Source organism: Balaenoptera physalus, assembly GCF_965194825.1.
Source record: "Balaenoptera physalus genome assembly, chromosome: 4".
Lineage (NCBI taxonomy): Eukaryota > Metazoa > Chordata > Mammalia > Artiodactyla > Balaenopteridae > Balaenoptera > Balaenoptera physalus.
Genome location: NC_138891.1, coordinates 26,471,912 through 26,489,548, shown reverse-complemented (window position 1 = coordinate 26,489,548; position 17,637 = coordinate 26,471,912). Strand labels below are relative to the sequence as shown.

At 38.8% G+C, this 17,637-nt stretch overlaps 1 long non-coding RNA gene across 1 annotated transcript; it reads left to right on the top strand.

The window, feature by feature from the left end:
• The first annotated feature begins 11,807 nt into the window (after positions 1-11,807).
• On the top strand, positions 11,808-14,754 carry LOC309660555. Its single transcript, XR_014263460.1, has 2 exons — positions 11,808-11,891; positions 12,197-14,754. It is a non-coding gene; the product is annotated as an uncharacterized lncRNA (long non-coding RNA).
• The last annotated feature ends 2,883 nt before the right edge of the window (positions 14,755-17,637 follow it).

The window sequence follows — 17,637 nt, the reverse complement described above, 5'->3', positions numbered from 1 at the left end:
AAATGGTCTTTCAAAAACTAGCTTTTCCTTCACATTTTACAAATTATTCCTGATAACAAAATTCCCCCAATCTCTTATAAAACCTGAAAACTATCTTAATGTAGTCAAAAACCTTCCTAAGACTTTATGATGATAAAGACTTGACCTCTGTCACATTTACCTCTGAAGTTCCTAGTATTGCAAATTCCTGCCTCTTCAGAACTATTATTTAACTCTCTCTTAGGGCATGATTTGGTCCTTAATCGGTATTGACTCTTCTTTTTGACAGTTCAAAGACACCTTCATCCTTATAGCAATAGACAAGGTTTAATTTCCTTTCCCTCTGCTAGAATAGCTGCCAAGAGAAATGGCATTGCTGAAAAGTGAATGCGATTCGATTCTCCATTTGGCTGGTGAATCCACACGCTCAAGTGGGCGTCCCGAAAGTCTATCAGGGATCTCAGGAGAACGCAAACCTATCTTGCTTGAACAGGCCCTTGACAAAAGAAAACCAGTGCTTCTCAAACTTTGGTGCTCATATGAATTACTTGGGGATCTGGTTAAATGCCCATTCTGGTCTTGCAGTCCACACAGACCACACTCTGAGTACCAAGGATCCAGACAAGGTGCCTTTTGAACTCTTCCTCTGACACTTTTTCAGTTTTCCTTTTCTCCAAAGCACCCACTCAGTTTCTATACCTACTCTTGGTCACACTGCAATAACCCACACAAGCCTGCCTCTCATGTACTGACTGGCCCACCCCAGTCCCTCATTACTCTCTGTGCGATTCCTATAGGGACCTGCCCTAAGCAGGCTGCAACACTGCAAGAGAAAGCTAGTCAACTGACTCACGTGAAATGTTAATAGTTGCTTTCTGAGCTATGCTTTATTTTACGAATCTCTACTTCATCTAAGAGTAGTGAGAGGAAGATTCTAGAGCAAGGGTGGGGGCTTCCTCTAGACTCCTTAAATCCCAAACCTTTGAAGCTACCTAAACACACCTGTGTCAGCTGGCTCACTTCTGCTCTTGAATGTTATTACTATACTAGAATTCTCCATTATTTGGTATGGCTCAAGTTCACCTGCCTAGAGTGACTCTGATTCTCCTTATTTTCTCCTAACCCCCAAGTGGAGATTCTGTGACAGCTTACTCAAGAGCTGAGACTGTAAAAATTGTTGAAGTGCTTCTGCAAGCCTATCAGACTTGGCAATATTACAGGGATGAATCAGACACAGAGGTATGTTCAACTTTCAGCTGAAATGAGAATGTCTGTATCTAAATTCCATTAAACCTGGCACCTTTCAGAGAGTTCTCCGACAGGAACAAAACTCAAACACAGTGTCTGCAAGCCTGCCAAGTTCCCCTTATCTGAATAACCTTCAATTTAGGGCTGGCCTATATCATTGACTTTAGAAAATTACCTGTCATTCCATTTTTGCTTCTTGTGTAATTTAGGTTTTGTTATAGTCAACTTGAAGTATCATTTACAACATAATATTAAGATTCTTTATGCCCATTATTTTAACCTTCATAAGTATACATGCCCATGGGTGAGAAACAGAAGGGATTTTGAAGTTGAAAATTTTAAAATATTCATGATCAACTGCTCCTGTACCAACAAAGAAGAACCACCAGCCCCCAAGTTTAGGTGTATTTGTCCCTCAGAAATGTTTTTAAGCAGAGGTGAAGGTTGGGTCGTCTGTAAGCTGGATGAATGTGCCCTGTCTCTTTTATAGATTAACCATCAATAGAAACAGAAAGGAGAGGTCAAGTCAACAGAGGCGAAGCATATCATTAGGTGATGAAAAAAAAAGAGGATTACCAGAATGGGAATCAGAGACAGGAAGATATTTGTCTTGGATTTCCTCCTTAACCCACAAGCATGATTCTGATTACAGCTCCTGTATTTGCTTCTTTAAACAAAGATTATCCTAATTATACTAATGATTTTTTCAACAACTACTTAGAAAAGCACTGCCTTACTTTCCCAATTAGGCACTAGGCAAACAAAAATAGGATCTGATTTTACAGTATTGACAGAATGAACTCAGCCACAACCCAGGGTCAGCAGAGCAGAGTATTGACAAACACAGACCAAGAGCTTCCTCTCCTGAACTCCTAAAGGTACATGTAGTGCTTCCTAGCATTTCCTATTTTGGAACTCACTGTTTCCTTCTCTTTGAGTACAAAAAATGTTGACACTAAAAATCTGTCTGAAAGGGCATACACTGGGCAAGGCAGAGCAATGTGAGGGTCCTCCTGTAATTCTGAATGTGTCTAAAGCTGAACAGCCTTAAAAGCTGGTATGTTCAATCTCACAGAATCCCTATCACCTATGTGACTTTGATTTATCAAGAAAACCCCCAGCTAACTTCTAGGCTCTGACTTACAAGAAATAAGCAGGAAATCATTAGTTACAAAGCACACAAAGCAAGCATGTACTGGGAAGTTATATAAATCCAACTAACTCTTAAATCCCCGAATTAGAGCTATAATCCTGGGAGGGCCTCTTAGCCTCCCACCAGCAGCCTTGGTAGGGTATGATAAAAAGGAACAATGGAGCCAGTGCAGGTTGTAAATCTATTGTGATGGATTCCTCAGTGACCTTGAAGCTGGAGAGATAGCTCTATGGTAGAAGGCTCTGGAAGCCTGCAGCCTGCAGCTGATTGCATAGCAGCTAGAAAATGTAATCCCAGAGTCAGCAGCAGCTTCTACTAAGTGTGAGTTGTCTGCGGGTGCCCACTTAACATCCTTAATAAGTGCCTGTGAGGTGTCTGTCATGTTCACGGTCTGGTCAGACAGAAAGAAAAATGTGTACAGCAAGGTCCTTTCCCTGTTATGCCCTTGTTTACTTTATCCATAAACACCACTCAAACCCTTGGCCCACAGGAAATCCTCAGTGAGCATCTGTTGACAATGCACATAGCCCAGAACTGAGAATGGGAACATTTCAATAGATTAAAGGACAGGAACTAACAGATTCACTTATAAATTTAAAAGAAAAAATGGGAAGAAAGAGTTGTAGACAGAGGTTGGCTTAGTGAGTTTGGAAACTAATCAAACTACCATCAGTATCATCTGGATTTTAAAGACCTGGCATTTTCAGAACTTGTCATCTGTTATATAATGCCCAAGTTTTCCTTTCTGAAAATTACCAATTCATGAAACAAAAGATGTTCTAAATGTTATAAATGAAAACACATATTTCTCCTCTACTCTTGCACTAACATGAAATCTGGTTTCTTCTGTTTGAAAACACAGTTACCAAAATGAAGCTTTACAAATATTACCAAAATGTATTACTTTATATCACTTCATCAGAAAGTGGGCATAGAGTAAAATAACAGAAATATTCTATATTTCTCAGTCAGCAAAGGCCATTATATACCCAAGCCAAGAAATTATTTGCCAGAGTAAACTATTAAACTATTTTATGACTCAATCAATTGTCAACAGTATAACGCAAATATTTTAGAAGGCCTGACTACATAAGACTAGCTCACGAATGAGAAGTTCAAAGTATATTTATTTAATAAATGTAATAAGCTCTTGAGAGAACACCAGAATCACAACTAACTGCTGAACAATCATCGACAGGAAGACACTGGAACTCACCATAAAAGATACCCCACATCCAAAGACAAAGGAGAAGCTGCAATGAGATGGTAGGAGGGGCACAATCACAATAAAATCAAATCCCATAACCATAGGGTGGGTGACTCACAAGCAGGAGAACATTATACCACAGAAGTCCACCCACTGGAATGAAGGTTCTGAGCCCGACGCCAGGCTTCCCAACCTGGGGGCCCGACAATGAGAGGAGGAATTCCCAGAGAATCAGATTTGAAGGCTAGTGGGATTTGATTGCAGGACATTGATAGGACTGAGGGAAACAGAGACTCCACTCTTGGAGGGCACACACAAAGTAGTGTGTGCATCAGGACCCACAGGAAAGGAGCAGTGACCCCATAGGAGACTGAACCAGACCTACCTGCTAGTGTTGGAGGGTCCCCTGCAGAGGCGGGGAACAGCTGTGGCTCACTGCAGGGACGAGGACACTGGTAACAGAAGTTCTGGGAAGTACTCCTTGGCATGAGCCCTCATGGAGTCCGCCATTAGCCCCACCAAAGAGCCTGTAGGCTCCAGTGCTGGGTTGCCCTCAGGCCAAACAACCAACAGGGAGGGAACTCAGTCCCACCCATCAGCAGACAAGCAGATTAAAGTTTTATTGAGCTCTGCCCACCAGAGCAACAGTAAGCTCTACCCCTCACCAGTCCCTCCCATCAGGAAGCTTGCACAAGCCTCTTAGATAGCCTCATCCACCACAGAGCAGACAGCAGAAGCAAGAAGAATCACAATCCTTTAGCTTGTGGAATGAAAACCACATTCACAGAAAGATATACAAAATGAAAAGGCAGACGACTATGTACCAGATGAAGGAACAAGATAAAACAACTAAATGAAGTGGAAATAGGCAATATTCCAGAAAAAGAATTCAGAATAATGATAGTGAAGATGATCCAGGACCTCGGAAAAAGAATGGGGGCAAAGATCAAAAGAGGCAAGAACTGTTTAACAAAGACCTAGGAGAATTAAAGAACAAACAAACAGAGATGAACAATACAAAAACTAAAATGAGAAATACACTAGAAGGAATCAATAGCAGAATAACTGAGGGAGAAAAGTGACCTGGAAGACAGAATGGTGGAAATCACTGCCACAGAATAGAATAAAGAAAAAAGAATGAAAAGAAATGAAGACAGCCCAAGAGACCTCTGGGACAACATTAAACACACCAACATTCACATTATAGGGGTCTGAGAAGGAGAAGAGAGAGAGAAAGGACCTGAGACGATATTTGAAGAGATTATAGTCAAAAACTTCCCTAACATGGGAAAGGAAATAGCTACCCAAGTCCAGGAAGCACAGAGAGTTCCAGGCAGGATCAACCCAAGGAGAAACACACCAAGACACATAGTAATCAAATTGATGAAAATTAAAGACAAAAATTATTAAAAGCAACAAGGGAAAAATGACAAATAACATACAAGGGAACTCCCATAAGGTTAACAGCTGATTTAACAGCAGAAACTCTACAAGCCAGAAGTGAGTGGCATGATATATTTAAAGTGATGAAAGGGAAGAACCTACAACTAAGATTATTCTACCTGGCAAGCATCTCATTCAGGTTCAACACAGAAATCAAAAACTTTACAGACAAGCAAAAGCTAAGAGAATTCAGCACCACCAAACCAGCTCTACAACAAATGCTAAAGGAACTTCTTTAAGTGAGAAAAACAAGAGAAGAAAAGGACCTACAAAAACAAACCCCAAACAATTAAGAAAATGGTAATAGGAACATACATATCGATAATTACCTTAAACGTGAATGGATTAAATGCTCCAACCAAAACACACAGGCTTGCTGAATGGATTCAAAAACAAGATCCGTATATATGCTATCTACAAGAGACCCACTTCAGATCTAGGGACACACACAGACTGAAAGTGAGGGGATGGAAAAAGATATTCCATGCAATGGAAATCAAAGGAAAGCAGGAGTAGCAATACTCATATCAGATAAAATAGACTTTAAAATAAAGAAAGTTATAAGAGACAAGGAAGGACACTACATAATGATAAAGGGATCAATCCAAGAAGAAGATAAAACAATTATAAATATATATGCACCTAAGACAGGAGCACCTCAATACATAAGGCAAATGTTAACAGATATAAAAGAGGAAATCGACAGTAACACAATAATAGTGGGGGACTTTAACACCTCACTTACACCAATAGACTGATCATCCAGACAGAAAATTAATAAGGAAACAAAAGCTTTAAATGACACAATAGACCAGATAGATTTAATTGATATTTATAGGACATTCCATCCAAAAACAGCAGATTACACTTTCTTCTCAAGTGCACATGGAACATTCTCCAGGATAGATCACATCTTGGGTCACAAATCAAACCCTGTTAATTTAAGAAAATTGAAATCATATCAAGCATCTTTTCTGACCACAACACTATGAGATTAGAAATAAATTACAGGGGAAAAAAAGTAAAAAACACAAACACATGGAGACTAAACAATACGTTACTAAATAACCAAGAGATCACTGAAGAAATCAAAGAGGAAATCAAAAATTACCTAGAGACAAATGACATTGAAAACATGATGATCCAAAACCTATGGGATGCAGCAAAAGCTGTTCGAAGAGGGAAGTTTACAGCTATACAAGCCTACCTCAAGAAACAAGAAAAATCTCAAATAAACAATCTAACCTTACACCTAAAGGAACTAGAGAAAGGAGAACAAACAAAACCCAAAGTTAGTAGAAAGGAAGAAATCATAAAGATCAGAGCAGAAATAAATGAAATAGAAACAAAGAAAACAATAGCAAAGATCAATAAAACTAAAAGCTGGTTCTTTGAGATGATAAACAAAATTGATAAAACTTTAGCAAGACTCATCAAGAAAAAGAGGGAGAGGACTCAAAACAATAAAATTAGGAAAGAAAAAGAAGTTACAACGGACACCACAAAAATACAAAGCATCCTAAGAGACTACTACAAGCAACTCTATGCCAATAAAACGGGCAACCTAGAAGAAATGGACAAATTCTTAGAAAGGTATAACCATCCAAGATTGAACCAGGAAGAAATAGAAAATATGAACAGACCAATCACAAGTAATGAAATTGAAACTGTGATTAAAAATCTTCCAACACACAGAAGTCCAGGACCAGATGGCTCCACAGGTGAATTCTATCAAACATTTAGAGAACAGCTAACAGCCATCCTTCTCAAACTCTTCCAAAAAAACTGCAGAGGAAGGAACACTCCCAAACTCATTCTACGAGGCCACTGTCACCCTGATACCAAGACCAGACAAAGATACTACAAAAAAAGAAAATTACACACCAGTATCACTAATGAATATAGATGCAAAAACCCTCAACAAAACACTAGCAAACAGAATCTAACAACACATTAAAAGGATCATACACCATGATCAAGTGGGATTTATCCCAGGATGCAAGGATTCTTCAATATACGCAAATCAATAAAATGTGATACCCCATATGAACAAACTGAAGAATAAAAACCATATGATCATCGTCATAGATGTAGAAAAGGCTTTTGACAAAATTCAACACCCATTTATGATAAAAACTCTCCAGAAAGTGGGCATAGAGAGAACCTACCTCAACATAATAAAGGCCATATACAACAAACCCACGGCCAACATCATTCTCAATGGTGAAAAACTGAAAGCACTTCCTCTAAGATCAGGAATAAGACAAGGATGTCCACTCTCACCACTGTTATTCAACATTGTTTTGGAAGTTCTAGCCACGGCAATCAGAGAAGAAAAAGAAATAAAAGGAATACAAATCGGAAAAGCAGAAGTAAAACTGTTACTGTTTGCAGATGACATGACACTATACATAGAGAATCCTAATGATGCCACCAGAAAACTACTAGAGCTAATCAATGAATTTGGTAAAGTTACAGGATACAAAATTAATGCACAGAAATCTCTTGCATTCCTATATACTAACAACAAAAGATCAGAAAGAGAAATTAAGGAAATAATCCCATTCACCATTGCAACAAAAAGAATAAAATACCTAGGAATAAACCTACCTAAGGAGGTAAAAGACCTGTATGCAGAAAACTATAAGACACTGATGAAAGAAATCAAAGATGACATAAGCAGATGGAGAGATATACCATGTTCTTGGATTGGACGAAACAATATTGTGAAAATGACTACACTACCCAAAGCAACTTACAGATTCAATGCAATCCCTATCAAATTACCAATGGCACTGTTTACAAAACTAGAACAAAAATTCTTAAAATTTGTATGGAGACACAAAAGATCCCAAATAGCCAAAGCAATCTTGAGGGGAAAAAACGGAGCTGGGGGAATCACACTATACTACAAAGCTACAGTAAGCAAGATAATATGGTACTGGCACAAAAACAGAAATATAGATCAATGGAACAGGATAGAAAGCCCAGAGACAAACCCACACACCTATGGTCAACTAATCTATGACAAAAGAGGTAAGGATATACAATGGAGAAAAGACAGTCTCTTCAATAAGTGGTGCTGGGAAAACTGGACAGCTACATGTAAAAGAATGAAATTAGAGCACTCCCTAACACCATACACAAAAATAAACTCAAAATGGATTAGCGACCTAAATGTCAGACAGGATGCTACAAAACTCTTAGAGGAAAACATAGGAAGAACACTCTTTGACATAAATCACAGCAAGATCTTTTTTGATCCACCTCCTAGAGTAATGGAAATAAAAACAAAAATAAACAAATGGGACCTAACGAAACTTCAAAGCTTTTGCACAGCAAAGGAAACCATAAACAAGACGAAAAGACAACCCTCAGAATGGGAGAAAATATTTGCAAATGAATCAACGGACAAAGCATTAATCTCCAAAATATATAAACAGCTCATGCAGCTCAATATTAAAGAAACAAACACCCCAATCCAAAAATGGGCAGAAGACCTAAATAGACATTTCTCCAAAGAAGGCATACAGATGGCCAAGAGGCACATGAAAAGCTGCTCAACATCACTAATTATTAGAGAAATGCAAATCAAAACTACAATGAGGTATCACCTGACACCAGTTAGAATGGGCATCATCAGAAAATCTACAAACAACAAATGTTGGAGAGAGTGTGGAGAAAAGGGAACGCTCTTGCACTGTTGGTGGGAATGTAAATTGATACAGCCAGTATGGAGAACAGTATGGAGGTTCCTTAAGAAACTAAAAATAGAATTACCATATGACCCAGCAATCCCACTACTGGGCATATACCCAGAGAAAACCATAATTCAAAAAGACACATGCACCCCAATGTTCATTGCAGCACTATTTACAATAGCCAGGTCATTTTAGCAACCTAAATGCCCATTGACAGAGGAATGGATAAAGAAGATGTGGTACATATATACAATGGAATATTACTCAGCCATAAAAAGGAACGAAATTGGGTCATATGTAGAGATGTGGATGGACCTAGAGACTGTCATACAGAGTGAAGTAAGTCAGAAAGAGAAAAACAAATGTCGTATATTAACGCATATATGTGGAATCTAGAAAAACAGTACAGATGAACCAGTTTGCAAGGCAGAAGTAGAGACACAGATGTAGGGAAAAAAACGTATGGACACCAAGGGGGGGAAGGTGGGGGTGGGATGAACTGCGAGACAGGGATTGATATATATACACTAATATGTATAAAATAGATAATAAGAACCTGCTGTATAAAATAAATTAAAAAATAAAATTAAAAAAAATAAATGTAATAAATATGTATGTTGATCAATAAAATATTAGAGGTAGATTAGATTTTTGTTTTTTAAGTATTTCCATTGCAAAACAGAAAAGTAGCTCTTGCTATCATATATGTTTTGCTGTTCAACGTTCTCTGTTAGTAAAGTAAAACATTACCCACGTATGATGGTAAGTCCTATCCTAGAACAGGTAAAGCCAAGAGTTGACAAACTTATTCTGTAAGAAGTCATACAATAAATATTTTAGGCTTTGCAGGCCACTTGGTCTCTGTTACAATTACCCAACTCTGCAGCTACAGCATAAAAGCAGCCATAGACAATACATTGAAGAATGAACATGGCAGTGAGCCAATAAAACTTTATTAACTAAAACAAGTAACAGACTCAATTTGACCAACAGAACATAGTTTGTTAACACCTGAGTAAAGCCAAACCCCACTATAAAAATCAGATCCAACAATGTTGTCAAATTTTACCTAATATTTCTAGTATTTGGCATTTATTTCATCTGCACTTTCTAACTGTACTAAACTCATATTTCCACAAGTATGCAGAAAATGAAAAATTCTGATTAAGTATATAATTAGGCTAACTTTTTTTCAATGCATAAGTATTCATTAAACTAGAACGTGTCACATAATATTGTGCTAATGCTAGATTATATAGAAAATTGCATGAAAAGCAAATAGTATTCTGCTAAAACATCATAATCAAAGCACCTTTCAGGGTCTTAAAGTAGTGTTGAAATGTGTGTACAAACAAACTTCATTATATAACATTGTTAAAATATAATTTCAAAAAAGCAAATTGTGTCTCTCAAGCAAACATAAACACATGCTAAAGATTTTATTTAACTCATTATTGAATGAGAGAACTGGTTCAAGGAACATTTGAAAAGGTATACGTCGGCAATTTAAGAAGAAAATATTAGGATAAGATTACTGGGCTAGATTTAAAACTGGTTAATTGACCAAAACGGAGGTTATCTATTCCACTGGACAGAAATTATTTGCATATTACCTGACATAAATTTACAAGTTAACCTTTGTCCCACAGAATTATAAATAGCCAAGTTAAAAGAAGCCCAGCACTACACTGAAAGAATACCCAGTAATCTCTTTTACCTATTTCCAAGTTTCAAATGATTTTTCTGGCAATACTGGAGATCAGCCTATATCTACTCTGCATGTATAAAATATCTTAAAATGTATTAAATAAATTCTACGTATTACCTTGTTGTCTCGTTTTTTGTTTTGCTATAAGAGTAGAGGATAGGATTAGGAAAAAGGTGAGCTTCTCTGTATCATAGCACGATGGAGACTCAAAAAAATTATGACAACAAACAGCCTTCTCCCAAGTTGTTCCGCACTAAGCCCTTGGTTGTGAGGACTGCACACCCGTGTCCTTGGGCTTTACTGTTCCCAGAGTCTGTATTCACATGGCCAACAATGGACAGCTGAATGGAGGATGGGATATTAGCACCATAGAATAACTGCAGCTGTTGCCATCATGTTGGAGAAACATTTTTTGGCATGAAAATATTTTCATAGTTTATTCACAGGTGAAAAAAATTAAGCTGCTGAACAATGTGCATAGGCACTTCTTTCTGTGTGTGTGTTTTCCTGGTTTTTTGCATTACTTTTATAGCTTCTAAAGTTTAAGGTTCTCTCCGTATTCCTTAAATGTAGTCTGTACATAATAACGTTTTTCCAAAGAGTACAGTATGGAAAGGGAGGAAAAAATAACTTTACAGTGAAGACACCTGACAAACACTACCTCAGCCAGGTAATCAAGGTCAGTATCAACAGTGATCATTCATTCAGGTTGACACTATATACCCTTAATATGATGTGATGAATGTCACTTTACCTCTGTGGTCTTCCTCCCAAAAACCCATCGCCCCAGTCTAATCATGAGAAAAATTTCAGAGAAATCCAAATTGAGAGACATTCTACAAAATCCTGGAGTTGTACTACTCAAAATTGTTGAGATCATCAAAAAGAAGGAAAGTCTGAGAAACTGTCACAGCCCAGAGGAGCCTAAAGAAGACATGACAACTAAATATGATATCCTGGAACAAAAAAGGACATCAGGTTAAAAACTAAGGAAATCTGGGGACTTCCCTGGCAGTCCACTGGTTAAGACTCCGTGCCTCCACTGCAGGGGGTGTGGGTTTGATCCCTGGTCGGGGAACTAAGATCCTGCATGCTATGTGGTGCAAAAAAAAAGAAAAAAAAACCAAAACAAAAAAACAAAAAACAAAAACCTGAGGAAATCTGAATGAAGAACAGACTTTCATTAATAGTAGTCTATCAAAATTGGTTCATTAATCTTAATAAATGTATCATATTAGTGTAAGATGTTCGTAATAGGGGAAACTTGCATGTTGGACATATTGGAACTCTCTGAACTATTTCACAATTTTTTCTGTAAAGATAAAACTGTTTTAAAATAAAAATTACATTAAACTTTTTTGAGATTTATGAGTCTCTATTTTTTGTATCATTAGTTTTTCACTTCAGTCTCTTCAAAAATTTTCATCCATGTTTCCCCTTCATAAAGTGAAGGCATATTCACTTTATTTATTTATTTATTTATTTTTATTTATGGCTGTGTTGGGTCTTTGTTTCTGTGCGAGGGCTTTCTCTAGTTGCGGCAAGCGGGGGCCACTCTTCATCGCGGTGCGTGGGCCTCTCATTATCGCGGCCTCTCTTGTTGCGGAGCACAGGCTCCAGATGCACAGGCTCAGTAATTGTGGCTCACGGACCTAGTTGCTCCGCGGCATGTGGGATCTTCCCAGACCAGGGCTCGAACCCATGTCCCCTGCATTGGCAGGCAGATTCTCAACCACTGTGCCACCAGGGAAGCCCAGGCATATTCACTTTAAATGAGGAAGGAATATTTTGTGAATTTATGCTTCTATATTTTCAAAGCTTCCATCTCGAGTCTCAAAGTCTCTTTTCTCAAAAAAAGAATACTTCTATATGCATCACACCACAATTTTCTCCAATATCTCCTTAATCATTTCCTTTAAGAGAATCCTCTGCACAAATTTGAAAAACTGTAACTTTGATATAATGAGACTTAAAATTCTTCATAGGGCTCGCATGATTTATTTCCTATCACATAAACTATCTTCTGTAATAACATTTTACTTTATGAATACCACCCTAATGCCTCAGTTAAATCAATGCAGCTGTATTGGTAAGGAAAGAAATGGTAAAAATATTAAATGTGGGCCCTGCTTTATAAACATTCCAGTATAGTCTAGGGTGACAGAGGAATCTAATAGGTAATCTGGCGGTCAGAACTGATTTGTGTCTTAAACTTTATTCCATACTTACTGAGAGGTCAAGTTATCTGTGTGGTAATTTTTAAGTATAAATAGTATGATACACGTGTGTAAATTAACTTTATATTCCCAGGTAGCTCATTAGTGGTTGGAAGACCCCAGTCAGAAATCTACAGGACAGAGGTGTCTAGTAAGCCCTTCAAATGCCTTTATTGAAATATGCGCTAGGATATTTGTTAATTAATATAGAGGGTATTTAGAAAATAATTTTCATGCGTGAAATAAATTGTGTTCCATGGTGTTTACCTGGACTAAAATGATTATACAGACTCTACCACCCTTGAATGAAGTGAGCACAAAAAGCCAGCAAGCCCCACACTCTAAACCTACTGCTCTGTTTGTTAGGGGAACCACTGACAAAAACCACCCGCCCTGGCCAGGCATGATAGTGACCACTTGCATGAGTTATCTTACAACAGGAGGTCCTGGTAAGGAACACGGAACTGACAAGCTACCACCAACTGAAAGAATTCAGGAAAGGTCAAAAGGAGAGGGGAGATTCCAGTCCATATGTCCTACCAACTTCCCAGAATCCTTCTCGCTGGAATTCATCTTAGCTGAGCAATGCACACCACCAGAAAGGACCATGAGTCAGAATGATTGGCCAGAGACAACCTGGAAACTAACCCCATTACCATAAAATGTGAGACTGTAAGCCACGTGGTAGAGCAGTTCTCCTGGGTTCCCTCACCCTGCTGCTCTCCGCCCAGATGCCCCTTCCCGATAAAGTCTCTTGCTTTGTCAGCACGTGTGTCCCCTCGGACAATTCATTTCCGAGTGTTAGACAAGAGCCCACTCTCAGACCCTGGAAGGGGTCTCCCTTCCCGCAACACATGGGGTTCTGGGTTCTCCCCACTTCCCAGGTGACCTGTGGCCTGACCACTCCAGAGTTAATGTTGGGCCACTAAAACGGTGGAACGTGGTTTGCGTCCATGTCAGAGTGCATCTTCAAAGTAGGAAGAACTAAGATTTATTAATCACGTACTGTGAGTCGGGCATTGTTCTAAGCTTCATACACACAGAAACTCATGCAGTCTCTCTGAACCCCCTTAAGATACGCAGAGCTATGTAGCACAGATGAAGAAGCAGAGGCACAGAGAGGTTACATAACTCACCGAAGGTCTCACTGCCAATCAGTGATGGTAATGAAAGAAGCCCTCCTAGCCCATGGAAGTGTATTATGTCCTATATTTTAAAACACCTGTCCCCTACTTTTTGGCACCAGGGACCGGTTTTGTGGAAGACAATTCTTTCACGGACCGGGGCGGGGAGGAGGGGGGGGATGGTGCAGGCGGTAATGTGAGCGATGGGGAGCGGCACTCGCTCGCCCCGCCGCTCACCTCCTGCTGTGCGGCCCGGGTCCTAACAGGCTGCGGACCGGTAGCAGTCTGCGGCCCAGGGGTTGGGGACCCCTGTTCTAAAAGGTAGAAATTCCAATAACAAAGATGTCCTTAAGGTATACACTGCCTTGAATATATTACATGACAGGACGCTCTCCTTTGTTCTTCTGAATTGACTCCCAATTGGCTCCCTTTTATTTCAAATGTTTGTTTACTCTGTTGCCCCTTCTTCTTAAAATGTTTATTTGAATTTCTTTTCAAATGTGTATTTGACCTTTTTTTTACTGCTATCTCCTAAACTTGCAAAATAAATACTTTAATTGCTTTTAAATTTGTGTGTTCAAAAACTATTGTGTGCATACATCCTTCCTCTATGTCTGCGTCTCTATTCCTGCCTGCAAATCGGTTCGTCTGTACCATTTTTCTAGATTCCACAATATATGGGTTAATATACAGTATGTGCTGAGGGTGGGGGTGGCGGGATGAATTGGGAGATTGGGATTGACATATATACACTACCAAGTGTAAAATAGATACCTAGTGGGAACCTGTGGTATAGCGCAGGGAGCTCAGCTCTGTGCTCTGCGGTGACCTAGCTCAGTGGGATGGGGGGTGCGGTGAGAGGGATGTCCAAGAGGGAGGGGATATATGTATACATAGCTGATTCACTTCTTTGTACAGCAGAAACTAACACAACATTGTAAAGCAACTATACCCCAATTAAAAAAAAAAAAAGAACGACAAAAAAAACTACTGTGTGTTAGTACTTGGACTCCAGCTGAAATGACTGACCCATCATTTCATCCTCCAAAGGGACAAATGTTATGCTGGTCTTTTCCCACCATACTTTGGTGTAGTTTTGGCCTGACATGAAACAGAACAGACCCTGAAAAAGAGTAGATGGGCTACAGGAAAAAGTCTCATGAAATTCTCCAGAAAACATTCCCTGAGCAGTTTTCACTTCAAAAGGCTCTCATTATTCCAAGTACACTGAGCCCGACTTCTGTGTTTGCTTGTTCTGTCTATCCTGTCATCCCTCCCTACCATGTAACATATTTTCTATAAAGGTTCCATAAATCACTTTTTCTAGGTAGCCTATTTTCATCCTTAGGCAAGATCCACTTTTTATGGATGCTCTTTGTCCAAGAGTCAGGGAAGTAAAGCCCCACCCTGCTCAGTTATTTTCAACTAAATGGACTCCATTCTGCATAATTTGGTGTACCAGCGATGACCCAAGGTATTCCCTTGATGACTTCTAGGATCATCATGACCTGAATCATCTCAGAAAAAATAGAAAATGTTTTTCTAATAGAAAAACTCCATCCTGGCCAGATGGAATCTGGTATCTACAGGAAGAAGAAGCATGCAAAAAAAAAAAAAAAAAAGCCATATTTTAATTGATTCCTTCTCAGATGCCCGGGAGAGGTTGTCCTACTAAGTTAGTAAGTTGTCTTACTAAGTACAGAGATAGAATTTGGGGACAAACCTTATAAATGTATCTGTTATAAAGCCCCAGGAGCAAATGTTCTAATCCTCCTACCTTAGAGGGGGTACAGGCTCAGGTCCCTCCACCAGATTTTGATTGGATCCCTGTGAAACTCCTGGCACAGATAAAGTGTAACTGAGCAGGACCCCATGGGGGCCTTCCCGGGACAGGCCTTCCCCCAGATCCTCTGCTGTGGCTCCTCTCTGAAGTACCTAGATAATAGTACTTGGTTGCACATTTCCTGAGTTTTGCAGATGCAAAAAAACCCCCCTCTCCAACAAATGGACAATGTTAACTACTTGACAACCATGAGCACGTAGCCCCAAGCCTCCTAGAGCCTAAGGACTGATAATGTTAACCCCTGTGACACCACCCTGCTGCCTCACCATCAGCCAATCAGAGAACTGTGCACAAGCTGATCACATACCCTGTGAGCCCCCCACCCTCTCCTGACTTTTAAAAGTGCTTTGTCGAAACTCTTCAGCGAGCTCAGGGCTTTTTAGGGCATGAGCCACCTCGTCTCCTTGCATGGCCTTACAATAAACCTTTCTCTGCTCCAAACTCTGGTGTTTGTTTGGCCTCACTGTGAGTTGGGCACACGAACTCATGTTAACAAAAGCAGTGTCCAGTAACCTCAATAACCTTCATACTTTGCTCCTAAGCTTATAACCACCCATACAGTGAGCCCCTACCATCTTCCAGATTTCCTTCCTCAAGGATGGTAGGAAAGTTTCTGAACAATTACTTCGGTGTAAGAGTAAATATTCAAAGCATTATTATTGAAATTCCTAAACCCTGAGGAGGTCACGCCTCAGAAATAATGGCCAGTGGTGGCCATTCCACTTAGAGTAAATGGAACAAAAACTAATCCCCAGAAAAAGCCTTCCTCTGCTGTCCATTCCTTTACTTTTAAATGGTAGGAAGTAGATCAAAATAACCTCTCTCAAGTAAGCATAAATTACAAAGAACAGTGGAATAGAAAAATTATTAGTCTAGCAGGAAGCAGTGAGTAGATGTTGAAATTCAAACAGGTATAATTGTAAGCAATTCTGTTTTAGGTTGTAATGTAATCTCTCTTCCATAGATGAGAAATATTATCCTAAAAAATATTATCCTAAAAAAATGTTATCCTAAAAAAAAAAAAACTAAAAACCTGTTTGGATAATTACAAACATAAACTTGTTGAATTACAAATGATGTTGAGAATTCTTTAAGAATCTTAAAAATTGTCTGTTTGAAAAGGAGCACTCCAAATATATTTACCATATAAAATGTCTATTTTAAAAAAGTATAGAATGTATTGAATGTAAAGCAGAATATTTTGACTGAATATGACAGTTGATTTTTTTAACCAGAAAGACAGGATGACACTGAAAGTTTGTGTACGAAAATTTTAAAATAGTCTTAAATAATTTTTATTTATTTACAAGAAGAGTCTAACACTCAAAAAGAAAAAGCTATCTGTGGTCTCATAAAGACCAGCAACAAGCCAAGTAACTGATACTAGGCTTGAGCCTGAGGCCAACCTTTGAAAGTGAATAAAAAGAGAGGGAGGATGACTTCCCTGGAGGTTCAGTGGTTAAGACTCCATGCTTCCACTGCAGGGGGCATGGGTTCCATGCTTGGTTGAGGAACTAAGATCCTCCCATATGCCAGACTTCAGTTCTAGAAAACTGGGGAAGAGGTGACCTCATAACATCCTTTTCTTTAATAAAATATTCATATTTTATCTCACTTTTCTTTCCAAAACATTCATTGCAATTTTGTGGAGGTTTTGTTGTTGTTGTTGCTGTTTTAAACATCCCTGTTGGGAAAAATATATCTAATATATGGAAATAGGCAAAAGTATGAGTGTGTGTCCTTTCATTGTCATCCTGGAACATTGTCTAATAAGAGTCAGTGGACTAGGGGAGTATTCCTTTGTTTGACTTACTATTTACTGTTGATTAAAGTTCAGACGGTGTAAAGTTAGCTATTAACTTGCAGAATATATATAAGTTGCAAATGATTTTGATCTGGTAGAGATGTAAATAATGACTGCCCTATAGAAAATACAACCCCAAAGATTAAAGCTTTATTGTCTTGTTTTGCACCTAATTTAGTGTTCTTATTTCAGCATTCTTTTTTTGAATACT